Consider the following 16,929-nt stretch of genomic DNA (forward strand, 5'->3'; position numbering starts at 1 on the left):
ATTTCTTTGTCAGTGGGCAAACGTACAAAATCAGCAGGGGATCAAATAATTTTCCCCCCTCACTGTATATACAGTATGTTACCATTTTAGTTATTAGCTAGCTAGTATTTTTTTTTCTTTTCTTCAGATGGGTGGACCGGAAACCCAGTGACAACACTTGGGTCTGCAGGTGCCATTTTCTTGTGGGAAAGAGAAATGGCCCTGTATTTACCAGAAAAGGTGCTCATCCACCATGGCAGAAGAGGAAGATCCGGACTGCTGTTTGGGAAACAAGAACAAACAACGAGGCGTGAGGATTGGGTGTTGAGGGACCACATGTCACATTGTCCAAGGTGGTTTTGTGTTATAATAAAGAATGTGTTTTTTGTCCAGATAAAGATGGTGTGTTTTAGCATGGAAAAAGATCCACCACTGACCACGTCTCTTTGTTTTCCAGTTCAACAGAGTGCATCCCTCAGGCCTTCCGGTACATGGATAACCTGTGCCCGTGTGATCCGAGCGCAAGAGTCCTGTTGTAGACTACAGCAGATCGAGCTTGTGGACGGACATATCAGTAGCTCATCAAATGTGATACAATATTGTGTACAACAGTACATTTGAAGACATATCTGTACAGTATGCTTGTCATGTTTGTCTATGGTTCTCATGACTTATGATTGGGTGTTGAGGGACTACTTGTCAAATTGTCCAAGATGGGTTTGTGTTACGATAAACAATTTGTTTTCTGTCCAGATGAAGTTGGTGATACAGTTTTGAAAAAGACCCACCACTGACCATTCATTTAAATATTGTCAGTTAATCATTCCACTTAAACTGGCTGGATAATTAGCTGACAAATAAACATACTGTGCAGATATATCTATAAATTCACCTGGCTAAATTATAGTTTGAGGAGTGACATGATGCTGTAATGAGCTGGTTTAACAGCAAAATGAGCTTACGGAAATTTCGGCTCACAATTATTGCAAATGTTCCAAATGGCCCTGCATTTAACAGAAAAGGAAGCTCCACACGACGAAGGGGGTACAAAATAATTTAAACATCACAGATATAAGTTCTCAGACCAGCCATTGTGATTGAACGTACATTAAATACATTACTTTAGTTGGCTGTTTTGAGCAAAACTTGTATGCAATGTAACCTATTCTGGGAGCCTAGTGTGTGTGTGTGTGTGAACTATGTGAAATATTTTTGGACCATAGGCTTCCCTGAAAACAGGTACTGACAGGAGGCGCGCCAAAAACGCTGATCCAGTGCCCCCCCATCAAAAAAACTGATTGGAATAAAACCTCAAGGTAAGAACAAAAACTGATTTGTATGCAAAAACTATTTATAAGATATTTACAGATGTTCACTGTTGCAGTGACAACTTTGGGAGCATGTGGTCCTTAAAAAACTAGTCCAGCAATATGAGTCTGTCAAAGGTTGTCACGCTGGATGGGGATGGTGAAGGAGGCTGTGGTGGTCCACTCAACAAAGAAGCAACTGTCCCTTCCAGTGGAGATGCCTTTGGACCTGGTGCCAGTAAGGATAGTCTTCACGGAGGCGGTAAGACCCTCACTCCTCATGGATATAGAAATCTTTCAACTTCAATGCGTCTTCAATGGTAAATTCTCTTGCACCATACGGACACTTGACCTCCACCACTGCTGTGGTGCCCACCAGACCATCCGGTGAGATACCCAGAATCCCAGAGCCTGTGTCCAAAAAAGCCTGACACCTGCACATCCATCCCTGTAGCCATTTTGAATGCCTTGATACCCTCATCTTCATTATCTGTGCCCCACTTTACAGACAACACCCCATCCAACGACTGTGATCGGAGGACCCTTTTTTCTTTTTTATAGCAGCGACAAAGTAACGTGCTTGGCCCTAACCACTGCTACAAAATTGCTGGCCGTCAACCTCCTCTCCTCATGGTGTGCCAGTTGAGGTTGGTGCTCTGTCAAACGGTTGCCTGCTGTATAGCCTCCTGCTGCTCCACCGGCAGAGCCATGCCAGCCAAGATGCCTGCATGCCCTAGGTGCCCTTCTTTTTAACAATGTCCGGTACAGACAGGTTCTTATGGCTCAGGTTCATGGAGCCATGCCATTCCACTGAACCTGCACCAGAGACGGTTCCTTAGCCACTGAAGATCCTCCACTGTTGGCTCTCGGGACAGAGGGTTGTAGTCTTCTGCCGGGTACAGGTCCTCCACTGACTGCACCTGGTTGGGCACGACTGGCTTCCTCTACTCGCATTCCTCATACGTACAGCCAATAACTGCAAAAATAGCTAATGCAGCCACATGGCTACACTTATGAGCTCCACAGCAGCATTCACATGTGGTAGATAGAACCGCCTGGTCACCAATAGAGAAATACCAAGAGGAAGGATTTTAAGTGCCACGTGCCTTTCAATGCATGACTTTGAACGCCATGAACTGCATTTGTTGTAAGAAATGTGTTGTATAAATAAAGTTTGATTTAATTAATGACATTACTGCTGTAGAATATTTAATAAACAGTCATTTTCATGAGGACAAGTGCAGTTTTTCCGTAAACGTTGAATTAATCATACAGTGGGAATGATCCTATAAATCAAGACTGTACCACTCATAATAAATAAACACTGTGCCTTTTAAGATTTGTCTCTGGTCATGCAACTACAATACAGACTGGATGTATAAGCAAAGTCAATTCTGAATGTCAATAGATTTTTAGATTCATTCTCATCAATGACAACATTCTAGAACTAAGTTACTGTATTACTCATCAACAGTTGAAGTCGGAAGTTTACATACACCTTAGCCACGTACATTTAAACTCAGTTTTTCATAATTCCTGACATTTAATCGTAGTACAAATTCCCCGTCTTAGGTCAATTAGGATCACAACTTTATTTTAAGAATGTGAAATGTCAGAATAATAGTAGAGAGAATGATTTATTTCAGCTTTTATTTCTTTCATCACATTCCCAGTGGGTCAGAAGTTTACAAACACTCAATTAGTATTGGTATGATTGCCTATAAATTGTATAACTTGGGTCAAACATTTCAGGTAGCCTTCCACAAGCTTCCCACAATAGGTTGGGTGAATTCTGGCCCATTCCTCCTGACAGAGCTGGTGTAACTGAGTCAGGTTTGTAGGCCTCCTTGCTCGCACATGCTTTTTCAGTTCTGCCCACACATTTTCTATAGGATTGAGGCCAGGGCTTTGTGATGGCCACTCCAATACCTTGACTCTGTTGTCCATAAGCCATTTTCCACAACTTTGGAGTATGCTTGGGGTCATTGTCCATTTGGAAGACCCATTTGTGACCAAGCTTTAACTTCCCGACTGATGTCTTGAGATGTTGCTTCAATATATCCACATAATGTTCCTACCTCATGATGCCATCTATTTTGTGAAGTGCACCAGTCCCCCCTGCAGCAAAGCAACCCCACAACATGATGCTGCCACCCCTGTGCTTCACGGTTGGGATGGTGTTCTTTGGCTTGCAAGACTCCCCCTTTTTCCTCCAAACATAACGATGGTCATTATGGCCAAACAGTTTTATTTTTGTTTCATCAGACCAGAGGACATTTCTCCAAAAAGTATGATCTTTGTCCCCACGTGCAGTTGCAAACCTTTGTCTGGCTTTCTTTATGGCGGTTTTGGAGCAGTGGCTTCTTCCTTGCTGAGCGGCCTTTCAGGTTATGTCGATATAGGACTCGTTTTACTGTGGCTATAGATCATTTTGTACCTGTTTCTTCCAGCATCTTCACAAGGTCTTCTGCTATTGTTCTGGGATTGATTTGCACTTTTCACATCAAAGTACATTCATCTCTAGGAGACAGAACACGTCTCCTTCCTGAGTGGTATGATGGCTGCGTGGTCCCATGGTCTTTATACTTGCATACTATTGTTTGTACAGATAAACATGGTACCTTCAGGCATTTGGAAATTGCTCCCAACTATGAACCAGACTTGTGGAGGTCTACAATATTTTTTTCTGATCGTCTTGGCTGATTTCTTTTGATTTTCCATGATGTAAAGCAAAGAGGCACTAAGTTTGAAGGTAGGCCTTGAAATACATCCACAGGTACACCTCTAATTGACTCAAATGATGTCTATTAGCCTATCAGAAGCTTCTAAAGCCACAACATCATTTTCTGGAATTTTCCAAGCTGTTTAAAGGCACAGTCAACTTAGTGGATGTAAACTTCTGACCCACTGGAATTGTGATACAGTGAATTATAAGTGAAATAATCTGTGTATGTCAATTTCCGACTTCAACTGTAAATCTGAAATCTGGGGTAATCGGTTAAGGATGTTATAATTGATTAAGTGTCTATTTCCTTGTAGAATGTTGACAGCTCTATAGAACACATTGTATTGCTAAGATGCCTAAACTTAACTGAATAGCTATACTCACAACACAGGAAAAACTTTATCCCTCATGCTGGCCCAGACTAAACAGGTAAATTGAGCCTGCACTTCTCCACATGGCCAGAGTTATACTGGTCTTCTCCCCTTTTAATGCTCTTATGCTCATCCTTGAAAAATGCCATAAGGTTTGAAATAGACACCAAAGTCAACATACTATACAAACAAGTAATACAAATAACTTTTTTGATTTACTGCTCTGCTAACTATTTATTTGATTTTTTTTTTGTAAATAGAGGCGAATATATTATCAAAACATCACTATGCTAAAAATGTATAGCGCAAAAACGATTGGAACCATTTTCGAGTTTGACCGCTAGGTTTTATGGGTACTATGAGGTGTACACTGAAATCCACAATCAGCCTGTTGGCGATGTCATGGCGTCATTGGCCAGCCAAGCGCATGCGCAGACATCTCGCCCCGAGCTGCGCAAGTGCAGGCCAGCAACTCAAAGGCAAGCCTTTGATATAAAGTTGTTTTTGACGAAAATGAAAACGTGTCAGTTTGTCACTTTCATGCAGTTGGAGTAACAACATATTCAACTACTTATGAAATTAGCCCAAATCTAGGTTTTATCTTTAGATTTTTTGAAATATAACAACTAAGGAAGAATGTTTCACTTCTCTCATTGACTTCTCTAACCCCTAACCTCAGCGTGGTCTGCTTGGTGTGCTTCAAACCGTCACCGGAAGTCTCGTGATATTGCGCATCTGGCTTTAGAAACTCTGGGTTGGCGAGCTCTGAAGTTACTCAATGTCGCCATGACATCGTCTACAAGCGTGATCGGGAATTTCTATTGGGGAAGCAGTTTCTACATATCGTCATACTAAATCATCCTTGCCTTAATCGTTTTCAAATTTCAATTTCAATGTGGTGACGTCAGAGTTGGGACGTCCCAAGGATCCCGTTTAGATTTTTTCCATGACGTTAGACCAACCGGGAAATAGCAGACAGCTGAAGCAACTCGTTATTCTTTGAGCTGCTATCGTGCAACCAGGTGTACGGCGATTCCCTTTTCTCGTACTTCGAGCATCAAGGTAAAACCTTGTTTTTTTAAATGTTATTTGTTTAGGTAGTTTCCAACACCAATACTGTTTTGTTATTATGTATGTCGGCCAAGTAATTGTGCTGCTGTGATAGGAGCAGACAGAGTAGCCAACAGCAGGAGTAACATTCATTGGGGTCTGTGTTATTCTCTTTCTCGCCGTTGTGTGTGAAAGGCATTGCCAAAACATTGCAAAAATATAAGCATTTTGTTTCATGTAATATGGCTACATTTTAGTGTGTGTCTGTTTGTGGTGATCAGTTTAAGTGCATCGATAACTTCCTTCCTCTAAATTAATTCAACCCCCTGACCTTAAGCGTAGACTGTTTTGCTCCATGAACGAAACTTACGTGGAAGCACCTGCTTTCAATAGACTTTGTATCCCACATTTACTCGTGTTTCCGTTATTTTTCCCTGTATGTAGCATATCACGTTTGTGTGCAGATGCTGCTTCATCTTGATGACAGACCATTCGTCATAGTGCATTGTAGACGAGCTACATTGCTAAAATATTACATTATAGCTGGGTTTATGATCTAAGTGCCAATACCTGGATATGATGTGATAAGCATTGATATTGAATAAGAAGATCAAGAATTTTAAATAATTTCCATCCTTTCTTCTTGATACTTGATTAACCACTTCCATACCTTTGCTTTCTCATACACTGAAAGTGGAAATTAAAATGTTCAGTAAGTTAGTGTAATAATGTCATGCTAGTAATGTGACTAGGCTGTGGTATAATGACATGATGTTGAGTGCAACATCTGCTGTACAAATACCACATGCTTAATCTCAGTGCTCTGTATGTAGGCTACGGTGATATTACTTATAATAGCATACTTTCCCCCAAATATTATACAGATCTGAGATGTAGTCTACAGAGACCCACAATGGAGTGTTATTATAAGTTACTAGCACAACTCAACAGACACATTATTCCTTTCACTTAGGAATGGCACTGTGATAGCGTAGCCTAAAGAGAGGGACACTGTGGTCCATTTTAAGACGTCACCTCCATGGCATATGAGAGGTAAACAGGCTTTGCCAGCATGGCGCTTGTATGGGGCAAACACACCACTGCCTGTCCATTGTAGGAACAGATGCTGTAAATAAAGGAATTCTCGCTGTGCTTTGTTGTGTCAGCCATGTGTTAATGTGCTAATCTTACTTTAATTTTCAGGCAGTTGAATCTAAAGTTACAAAGCGGGAGTTGTTCCTCTATGTGGGAACCCTGTGAATGAGTTATCACATAGCTGTAATTGAATGGGTCATTAACCCAGAGAAAGATCATTTTTAGATTAATCCCATAAGACCAATATGCAGCCAGGCCCACAGTTAAGTAACAATGGTGTGTGTTGCTCTGTCTGCTCAGCCTGGCCGGGTTTGTCTCCTTTATGTGAAATCACCATGAAAGCCTCTCTGCAGTGGGAGCTCAGTGGAGTTGACCCAGTAAATTCTCTCACATGAATATCAATCTACTCATCCTGTATGGCATGATGACTCATGTCTATGTGACTGAAATGCATTTCAGTTTAGTCTCAATTCTGGAGCATAATTTCGTAGTTATTTCTTTTGAGAAGATACACAGTATAGGCTAATCTACATGCGCATTAGTCCTTGATTTATTCCCCCTTTTTTTACAGCCTGAATTCAGATTTGAATGAATCATTTTTTCTTCTTCTTACCCGTCTACACACAATATCCCATAATAACAAAGTGAAAACGTGTTTTTAGAAATGTTGCCAAATGTATTGAAAATGAAATACAGAAATATGACATTTACATAAGTATTCACACCCCTGAGTCAATAGTTTCGAGAAGCACCTTTGGCACTGATTACAGCTGTGAATCTTTTGGTGTAAGCCTCTAAGAGATTTGCACACCTGGATTGTACAATATTTGCCCATTCTTAAAATATTCTTCAAGCTCTGTCAAGTTGATTGTTGATCATTGCTTAACAGCAATTTTCAAGTTTTGCCATAGATTTCCAAGCCAATTTGAGTCAAAACTGTAACTAGGCCACTCAGGAACATTTAATGTTGTCCTGGTAAGCAACTCCAGTGAATATTCGTCCTTGTGTTTTAGGTTATTATCCTGCTGAAAGGTGAATTCACCTCCCAAATTCTCTGTTGGAAAGCATACTGAACCAGGTTTTCCTCTACGATTTTTGCCTGTGCTTATGGCTGGATTCCGTTTATTTTTATCCTCCAAAAAACTCCATAGTCCTTGCCGATGACAAGCATACCAATAACATGTTGCAGCCACCACCATGCTTGAAAATATGAAGACTGATCCTTGGTGATGTTGGATTTGCCCCAAACATAACACTTCGTATTCAGGACAAAAATAAAATGTATTTGTCACGTTTTTTTTGCAGTATTACTTAAGTTCACCATGCTCAAAGGGATATTCAGTGTCTGCTTTTTGTTTTATACATATACCAACCGGTGCCCTTCTTTGCGAGACACTGAAAACCCTCCATGGTCTTTGTGGTTGAATCTGTGCTTGAAATTCAATACTCGATTGAGGGACCTTGCAGATATATGTGTGGTACAGAGATGGGATAGTCATAAAAAAAATGTTAACCACTATTGTTGAACACATAATCAGTCAATGCAACTTATTATGCGATTTGTTAAGCACATATTTACTCCTGAACTGATTTAGGGTTGACATAACAAAGGGGTTGAATACTTATTGACTCAAGACATTCCAGCTTTAATTAAAAACAATTAACTTTAAAAAAAATCCACTTTGACATTATGTGGTGTTGTGTGTAGATCAGTGACACAATTTCAATTTGAACTATTTTAAATTCAGGCTGTAACACAACAAAATGTTGAGAAAGTAAAGGGGTGTGAATACTTTCTGAAAGCACTGTAGGTCATTTAATTCATTATTTGTTTATCTGACAAATTATTGTATTACTTTATAATAACACCACAATATACAGTAATCCCAGGAATCATAGCATTCCAAGACAAATATTTTAGACCTCTATAATTATATCATACCTGAGTTGCAGTTATTTTTACATTTAGATGTACGTGCTCATATCTTTATTACTGTAGGATACTGTTTTTTTGTTGTTGTTTTTTTTAAACAGCTGTGCACTACTTTGTCTTTGACTTCAGCTTGGATTCGCAGGCTGTAAACCCATTTTCCATCCACTCCCTCAAACACTACTAAGCTATACTGGAATGGCGCCGGAGGGGATGGCTGCCGTTTTATTGGTTCTTAACAAACTGTGCTATTTTCTTTGTTTTTTCACATTGTTTAACTTATTTTGTACATATTGTTACTGCTACCGCCTCTAATGACCGAAAAGAGCTTCTGGACATCAGAACAGCGATTACTCACCTTGAATTGGATGAATAATTTTTCCTTAAGGAGTCAGGGTAGCTAGTGGTTATTTTTACTTAATACATCAATAAAATCAATTTAGTCTCAAATAAATAAACATGTTTAATGTTCCATTTGTATTTCATATACCTTTGACCTTTATGTTCTAATAGGTACTTTAGTATTGCCAGCATAATCTCGGGAGTTGAATATTAACTAAATATGCAGGTTTAAAAATATATACTTGTATTGATTTTAAGAAAGGCATTGATGTTTATGGTTATCTTTTCTTTGCGAATGCGCTTGTTAAATCACCCGTTTGGCGAAGTAGACTGTGATTCAATGATAAATTAACAGGCACCACATCAATTATATGCAATGCAGGAAAAGCTAGATAAACTAGTAATATCGTCAACCATGTGTAGTTAACTAGTGATTATGTTAACATTGATTGTTTTTTTATAAGATACGTTTAATTCTAGCTAGCACCTTACCTTGGCTCCTTGCTGCACTCGCATAACAGGTAGGTAGCCTGCCACGGAGTCTCCTCGTGGAGTGCAATGTAATCGGTGTCCAAAAATGCAGATTACTGATTGTTATGAAAACTTGAAATCGGCCCTAATTAATCGTCCATTCCGATTGATCGGTCGACCTCTAATACAAACGCATTGAATAGAAACAGCAAAGTTGCTTGAGATGATGTCACTTGCAACTACACATCATTGACCTCTGGGAAGAAGAAAAAACGCTGCAGTATGGCCATTTTGAATAGTAAAAAACATGCCCCCTTATTAGCTCATCTGACATAGTAAGATTACCTGCCTTTAACCAATGGGGAGGAAGTGTTGCATCCACTCAGTTTAATTATCAGTGATTACCTCAAGAAAAGGATATTTGAATAGAGCCTAATATATATATATATATATATATATATATATATAAAATATAGAGCCTAGTTGTTGAGTGCAGAGTTTTTTTTGCCAGACACGTTCTGTCTCTTGTAAATGTTGGCGCTATCTGACAGACATACAACGCATAAAAGAACATGCCTTTCTTTCGATGAACTTTAGTCAATGAACAGCATTCTCACGTAGGTGTTCCTCTTGTCCAGGTGGGAGAGGGCAGTTTAGAGTGCAATAGAGATTGTGTCATCTGTGGATCTGTTGGGGCATTATGAGAATTGGAGTGGATCCAAGGTGTCTGGGATGATGGTGTTGATGTGAGCCATGACCAACCTTTCTAAGCATTTCATGGCTACAGATGTGCGTGTTACGCGGCGAGAGTAATTTAGACAGGTTACCTTGGCATTTTTGGGCACAGGGATTATGTTGGTCTTCTTGAAACATGATGGTATTAAAAACGGGGTCAGGGAGAGTTTGAAAATGTCAGTGAAGACACTTCACAGGTCAGCACATGCTCTGAGTATGTGTCCTGGTAATCCGTCTGGCCACGCGGTCTTGTGAATGTTAACCTATTTGCAGGTTTTACTCACATCGGCTATGGAGAGCGAGATCACACAGATGTCCGGAACAGATGGTGCCTGGTTCAGTGTTGCTTGCCTCAAAGCGAGAACCGAGTGTATTCATTAGTTTTGCATCGAAACAAGATTTATTGGAAAAGTTCAGCTAGTCTCTCCCCATTTTCATCCTCTTGAGTTAGTTATGTTCCAAAATTCCCTCAGCGTAGCCTAGTGGTTAGAGCGTTGGACTAGTAACCGGAAGGTTGCAAGTTCAAACCCCCGAGCTGACAAGGTACAAATCTGCCGTTCTGCCCCTGAACAGGCAGTTAACCCACTGTTCCTTGGCCGTCATTGAAAATAAGAATTTGTTCCTAACTGACTTGCCTAGTTAAATGAAGGTAAAATAAAAAATATTTAAAAAAAACTTGTGCACAGTTATTTGTTCAGTTATTGTTCCAATAGTATAAGTCTTTGTTCCAATAGTTTATATATATTTTTTCTATCATATGAACATCTGTTTCTGACTCAAATAGGATTCCCTCAAGATTGCTCTGATGTCCAAAAGAGTTCAAATAGAAACTTTGTGAAAATATCTACATTAGTCGGGTCAAAATGGCTTTTTAATTCTATGCCTGTATTTTTCAGTGTGGACCAATTTATCAGTGAATTCTGAAAAGCTTTCCAGGGATTGTTCCATAGGGTTGTGTTTAGGGAGTGATATTGGTTCTTGTAGCATAGATTCAATTTTATTCCATATTGTTATAATGTTCATGACTATGACATTGTTATTGTTCTTAGCTTTATCCTTTGGAAATAAAGAAATAAAGATAAAGATTCTGGGGAGGAGCATGCACATCTTCAATATGTACCTGCTGTTGCATTTACCTATATGGAACAATTAAAATCATTGGGTGACGAGTTGATACCATTCCTAGTCTGGAAGGTTAAAACCCCCATCAGACTTAGGAAGATGTAAAACCTTCCTTTTATATTCTGAGTTGTATTTTTCTTTGTAAAGTCTGTTATGACCAAGTATACTTTTTTAAAGGATGTATTTGGTGGGGTGATGGGTATTACCGAAAATACAGTACCAGACCAAAATGTGAAATTCCACAAATTAACTTTTAACAAGACACACTTGTTAATTGAAATTAATTCCAGGTGACCACCTCATGGAGCTGGTTGAGAGAATGCCAAACCAAGCAAAGCTGGCATCAAGGCATCAAGGCAAATGGTAGCTACTTTGAAGAATCTCAAATATAAATACAACACTTTTTTTTGGTTACTACATGATTCCATATCTGTTATTTCATAGTTTTGATGTCTTCACTATTATTCGACAATGTAGAAAACAGTAAAAATAAAGAAAAACCCTTGAATGAGTAGGTGTGTCCAAACTTTTGACTGGCGCTGTATATATCAATACTTTGGGAGCAATGCCATTCTGAAGAGATTTATTCTACCTGTAACAAACAAGATTGTTCCATTTAGTTGGATCCGTTTTCATACTGTTGAGTAACAGGATATAGTTATCTTCATACATTTGTTTAGTTGTTTTCACTTATTAAACATCCAAAGTATTTTATATTTTTTGTGGTCAACTTAAAGGTTTGCTGTAGATCATGAATTATAATTTTTCCTATTGCCGTTATTTCTTCTTTTTTTTCCTCCACATAAATTTTATATCCTGAGATTTTAGAATATTCTGAAAAATATTTTTAGCAAGCTGGTGTCGTTTTACATGTTGGATAAATCCTCAAATGGAAACTTAATTACGGGTTGTTACCATGACAACATCTTCCAATTCCTTGTTGCGAGTGAGATGGATGGGGCTTAGAGCTGAGGAAAACTGACTCACGCTTTTATACAGGGGAATGAAGATGATCATATTGAAACTAGAGCCGGTTAAATAAGCCCTAAATAAGACAAAACGCAGCTTATTTCAACTAAGGACGGAAACTGAGGCAGATCTATATGCATGGTTGAAAATTCAACAAAATATATGAAAACAAATTGGGCACCGTGGAGAAGAATTGAAGCTCTGAGGCCGCCTCAGTAGTCTCCATTCACATAACAAGCTTGTGTGTGTGTGTGTGTGTGTGTGTGTGTGTGTGTGTGTGTGTGTGTGTGTGTGTGTGTGTGTGTGAATGCTGCAGGGTTGTATTAACTAGGAACCTAACGGAAGATATTACAGTTAACTAAATTAATTGATCATACCACAGACAAAATTCACAAATGAGTCATGTCTTCAGTAGCGGTGCGGGGGTAAAAGAAAGCCATATTACAACCTATGTGTTGTGATAATTGCATTGTTTGCTCGAGAACCTGTTAGTTCATATGCCTTGACACCGTGATGTATAGGCCTTAAGGCCGAGACAATACGACATAGTGGCATAATTAAGTCAACCACACATTTGTTTCATTACAGAACCAAAGAGCAACATTTGTCTGGTGAAGTCCACAAAACATATTACACATAACAAACAGTTACATGACGGTCAAGAAAGATCATGTGTCTGACATTTTCGGTCTACTGAACAACTATTTACTTACAAACATGGCGAGTTACTGCAAGTCACAAAGAAAACAGGAGCTGCCTCCACTATTCCAGCACCATTTCAACTTCAACATTTCAACGTCATCTAATTACTTATGCTAAGTCTAATACAGTGATAACTAAAAGATACCAAAAACGATTTAGTCCAATCAACATAAGCTAAATATGATGTGGCTGATTTCTGTGTGTGTGTGTGTGTGTGTGTGTGTGTGTGCATGCATGCAAGTAGAAAAATATGTTGACTCACCCTACTTGTAGGGAAACACCAATGCCACCCTCCTCGTTCATCTTACCAAAACGTTCTATGACTATGTCATACAATACACACTTTTAGTTTTTGTTGTCCTAGGCTACCTGGCTAAAATGTTTGCTTGCTAGCTTAACTTCCTTTCATGGGCAACGATGTGCCAGGCCAGCTAGTTAACATTAGCATACCACATCTAGCTACATGTTAAACTTCCACCTTCTCAGGCCAGGTTCACGATGTATGAATTAATGGTTGGATCAGAATCACCGTTATAATCATTGGCTGGTATGGAGAATGAAGTAAAACCACAAGTCCAAATCCCGATCACCTCCCCATGTCTAATTTTGGAAAGGGACAATTTTAGCTAGCTAGCTAGCCACCGGAGGACAACGACACAGCGAGATGTAACAATTCAATTGTTTTTTTCTGTCAATGACGTTTGGCTTTTGTGATTGGTATGAAGCCAAATCCAAACTGGCTTCCCGTTATACTTTTTTTTGGGGGGGGGGCACCAGGACCATTCACAGCTGAGCTCACTCAGTTTAGCTCAATGCTGATTGGCTATTATTTTATACATTTTTTATCAAGGGAGGCCACATGCTCTCTGGCTACCCTTGCATTCAATGCTACAGGCGGCAACGATGCCGTACTCTTTTTTTAATTTTTTTATTATTATTATTATTTTTTCCAGACAGCATCAGATATATACGCTACATATTCTGAGACAGAGGGGCGCAGTTTCGTTCGCTCGGATGCATTCTCCGGTGAGATACTGTGCATTCAGCCTTTTGCAAATTGAAGGAAATTTATGAAATACATAGACGTTACATTATTTTGTATGGTTGTTGTTTGGCTTGCCTTTTTTGTCATTTTTACTACTCTGACAGAATTGTCTCTTTCTGCTCACGAGTGAATTATTCTTATCCAGCATGATGAGGGAGAGGGAAGCTGCCACTGCTGTTGTTCCTCTCTAATACACAACATTACTTTGTCTTGTACTTACCATGTTCAAATTTCATACCCAGCCATTTTGAGTCTTGAGAACTCTTAAGACATATAAATTAGGACGTCTTGAGACATGTTTAAGATCTCTCCGGTGAGACCTACAGCCCCTTACAATGTTGATACGTCCCTCTTTAAAACCTACAGTGTATCACAAACAAATGGTTAAAAGAAGGGTAGAAGAAGGGTATTACAGGGGTAATAAGGTTCCACATTGAAACACAAGGGCGATCTGAGATGGGGTTTGATATCCTATAGCCACCAGAGTAGTACTATGCAGGTATTTTTTTCCCAGCTATCTCAAAGCCTAGATATATTTGATGTTTGTCTCTACAGCTCAATCTTAGAGCGACTAGCTCGGTTGTTATAGGCGAAAGTCCCAGAGCTAGAAGTCCGATCACATTTCTGCATGACCACCGCTAGTCCGTTATGGAAAGCCATTTGTTTGTAGCCTATTTGTATGCAGGCTGGTGTATAGTGGATAGTACAGCGTCCTAATCGTCTCACAGTCTACTGAACCTGCACTCAACCACGTTCTGAAAAGCTGAAAAGGGCCAGAGAACTCAAAGGAGAGTGTGGTTGTGGTTTATTTCAAGTAACCTTTCAAATCCAAAATGGTTTAAAAAAATGTTTATTGCCATGAGGGTTCTCTTTACCAGTGATTCTTTAAGGGTGACTATGCAAAAAATGTTTGTTGTGACCATGAACTAGAATTTATATTTCTAGGGTTGTGACAATGAGGATTGTTTCCCCCCATCTTGTACCTCAAACCATTGGCTGAGTTGATTGCAGTGAACACAAGTCTTGGTTGAACTAACACTTAGGATGTTCTGTCGATTGTAGCCTCAAAGAGGTATGGACCAGGGAGTCTAGTGGAAAATCCGAAGTGCACGCTAAATGAGAGGAAGTGTTGCACAAAAGGAAGTGGTGTGTGTCTGTAGCCGCTGTGCCTCCCAGTTTCTATCAGACTGCTGCGACGTTGCCCTAAAGAAAAAACGTCTGCAAGAGAATCACGAAGGTCTGCACTTGTGACTAACTAGCCACAGTTGCTATCCAACAAATTCTCAACCTCTGGTAACATTGTATACATGTGGCCTCGAGGGTCAAAAGTGTTCGGTAAATATATGGATCAGTGCGACGCATGATCGATAAACAAGGTCCTAGAGGTTGGAAATGTGTGTTGTGGTCATGTCAATTGCTGGACCTGCTTACATGATGATTGGACTAGAGATAGACCGAGAGGAATAACTAGCTTTGAATATTGTTCAGGTTAGATTTTGTCGCCAAAAGGTTTTGATTGTGAAGGAACAAGGAAATTAGATGATGGACTTTATAGTATCTGTTTTGAGACTCAATGAACCTGTGTTTTCAGGACCTGATCTCCGCTGGAGGACTGTGAACTTGGACACCTGCCAGGCTGGGCCTCATTCCTCCTGACTGACACCTCCAGAGCTTCTTCTGCAGGTTAGTATCACCACAAAGTTGCCTGTAGACGCTGATCTTGGGTCAGTTTAGCATTTTCAACACTAATGGTTAATAGGAGGGTGAAGCTGATTCTACTGTAGTTCTGTGCCTAGGGGAAACTTTACCCCGGAGCTATCAACACCTACCGCTGTCATGTCCTGACTCATCTAACCTGAGGTTTCAACTGCAAGATCACAGCAAAAATTGCTATCTGCTACAAGGCCTTTCTATCTAATTCTTTATACCTCTCTGATTCTTTATACCTCAAGTGTAAAATAACTTAGTGGAACTTCAGCTCTAAGACAAGCATTGTCTTTTGAACTTTGGTCACTCTTAAGCATTGTTTTTCTCTTCATTTTAAGTTCCTTCAAGTTCCTGTTGGGAATGCTTGTGTTGCACTTTTTCCCCATCAGGGTCACGATGTGTACGCTGTTTGTGTAATGCTGGTACGGAAATGAAGTGCATTGCGGGCCGTGGAATGGGTCTGAGTAATGCGAGTGCCTCAACTTCCTTCTCTATTCTCCAAGGCAGGGTGGCGGTGCTACTTATCTAACTAGGGTCGTCACAGGGTCACCGGCGATTGTCTGACCTCATGGAAGTGAAGCTGACAGCCAAGTGTTTGAACGTGTTCTCGACCACAAACGAGCTTAGTCCAGGGGGCTTTAGGTCTCAATGTTTTTCTGTCTGATTAATAGAAAGTGTTTGTCCGGGTTTCTGTCTGAACATTTGTGATTAAACTGTTTATTTTTGTTATGCTAGTCTAGTCGATGTGAAATGACTAAGTTGTTGTGCTCTAGTAGTGCTCAGTTGGTGATGTCGCCCGCTCTGGGACAAAGTAGTTGTTGCAGCTTTTGTAGTTGTCGCGGCTTTTGTGGAGTGACGGATAACAATGCTTTTGTGGGTGACAGTTGTCAATGTGTTCAAAGCGTCCCTGGTTCAAGCTCAGGTTGGACGGAAGCAACACTTTCACTTGATTCCTGACCCGTTACACATTCAGGATTTTATATTCAAGGTAAACTGTTCTGATTTGGAGGCTTATGTGTCTGTTGTGTGCCACATCTAAGCCTAGAATGTTCCACAGCTACGCAACTAGCCCTAACCATATCTAAGCCTAGAATCTTCCACATCTCAGAGACACTGGTACAGTCAGCATTAGAAATGGGTGTCTATGACTGAGTGACAACATCACTCCTGTCTTTATTCATTCCTGCATGTGGCATTTTCCCACCCCTTTTATATTTTCCCTCTAGTCTCCTTGGAGACCGTTACAATGGCTCAGTGGCGGAGCTGTCATTCTTGGGCCTAATCAGAGGTGTCATAGGATGCTGTGACGTCACCTGCCCACCTCAACCACTCACCACAGCTTCCTACCTGTCTGTCTGATAAAGCTGCAGACAATCCAT

The 16,929-nt window shown here is 40.0% G+C and overlaps 1 protein-coding gene across 1 annotated transcript in view; it reads left to right on the forward strand.

Annotated features, from left to right (window-relative positions):
• Positions 1-5,152: 5,152 nt before the first annotated feature.
• Positions 5,153-16,929, forward strand: part of LOC135522555 (CYFIP-related Rac1 interactor B-like) — a 53,913-nt gene continuing 42,136 nt past the window's right edge. The window contains exons 1-2 of the mRNA XM_064948933.1: positions 5,153-5,444; positions 15,435-15,526. The gene's annotated coding sequence lies outside the window, so the exon portion shown is untranslated. The remainder of the gene's footprint in view (positions 5,445-15,434; positions 15,527-16,929) is intronic.

This window comes from Oncorhynchus masou, chromosome 30, assembly GCF_036934945.1.
Source record: "Oncorhynchus masou masou isolate Uvic2021 chromosome 30, UVic_Omas_1.1, whole genome shotgun sequence".
Taxonomy (NCBI): Eukaryota; Metazoa; Chordata; class Actinopteri; order Salmoniformes; family Salmonidae; genus Oncorhynchus; species Oncorhynchus masou.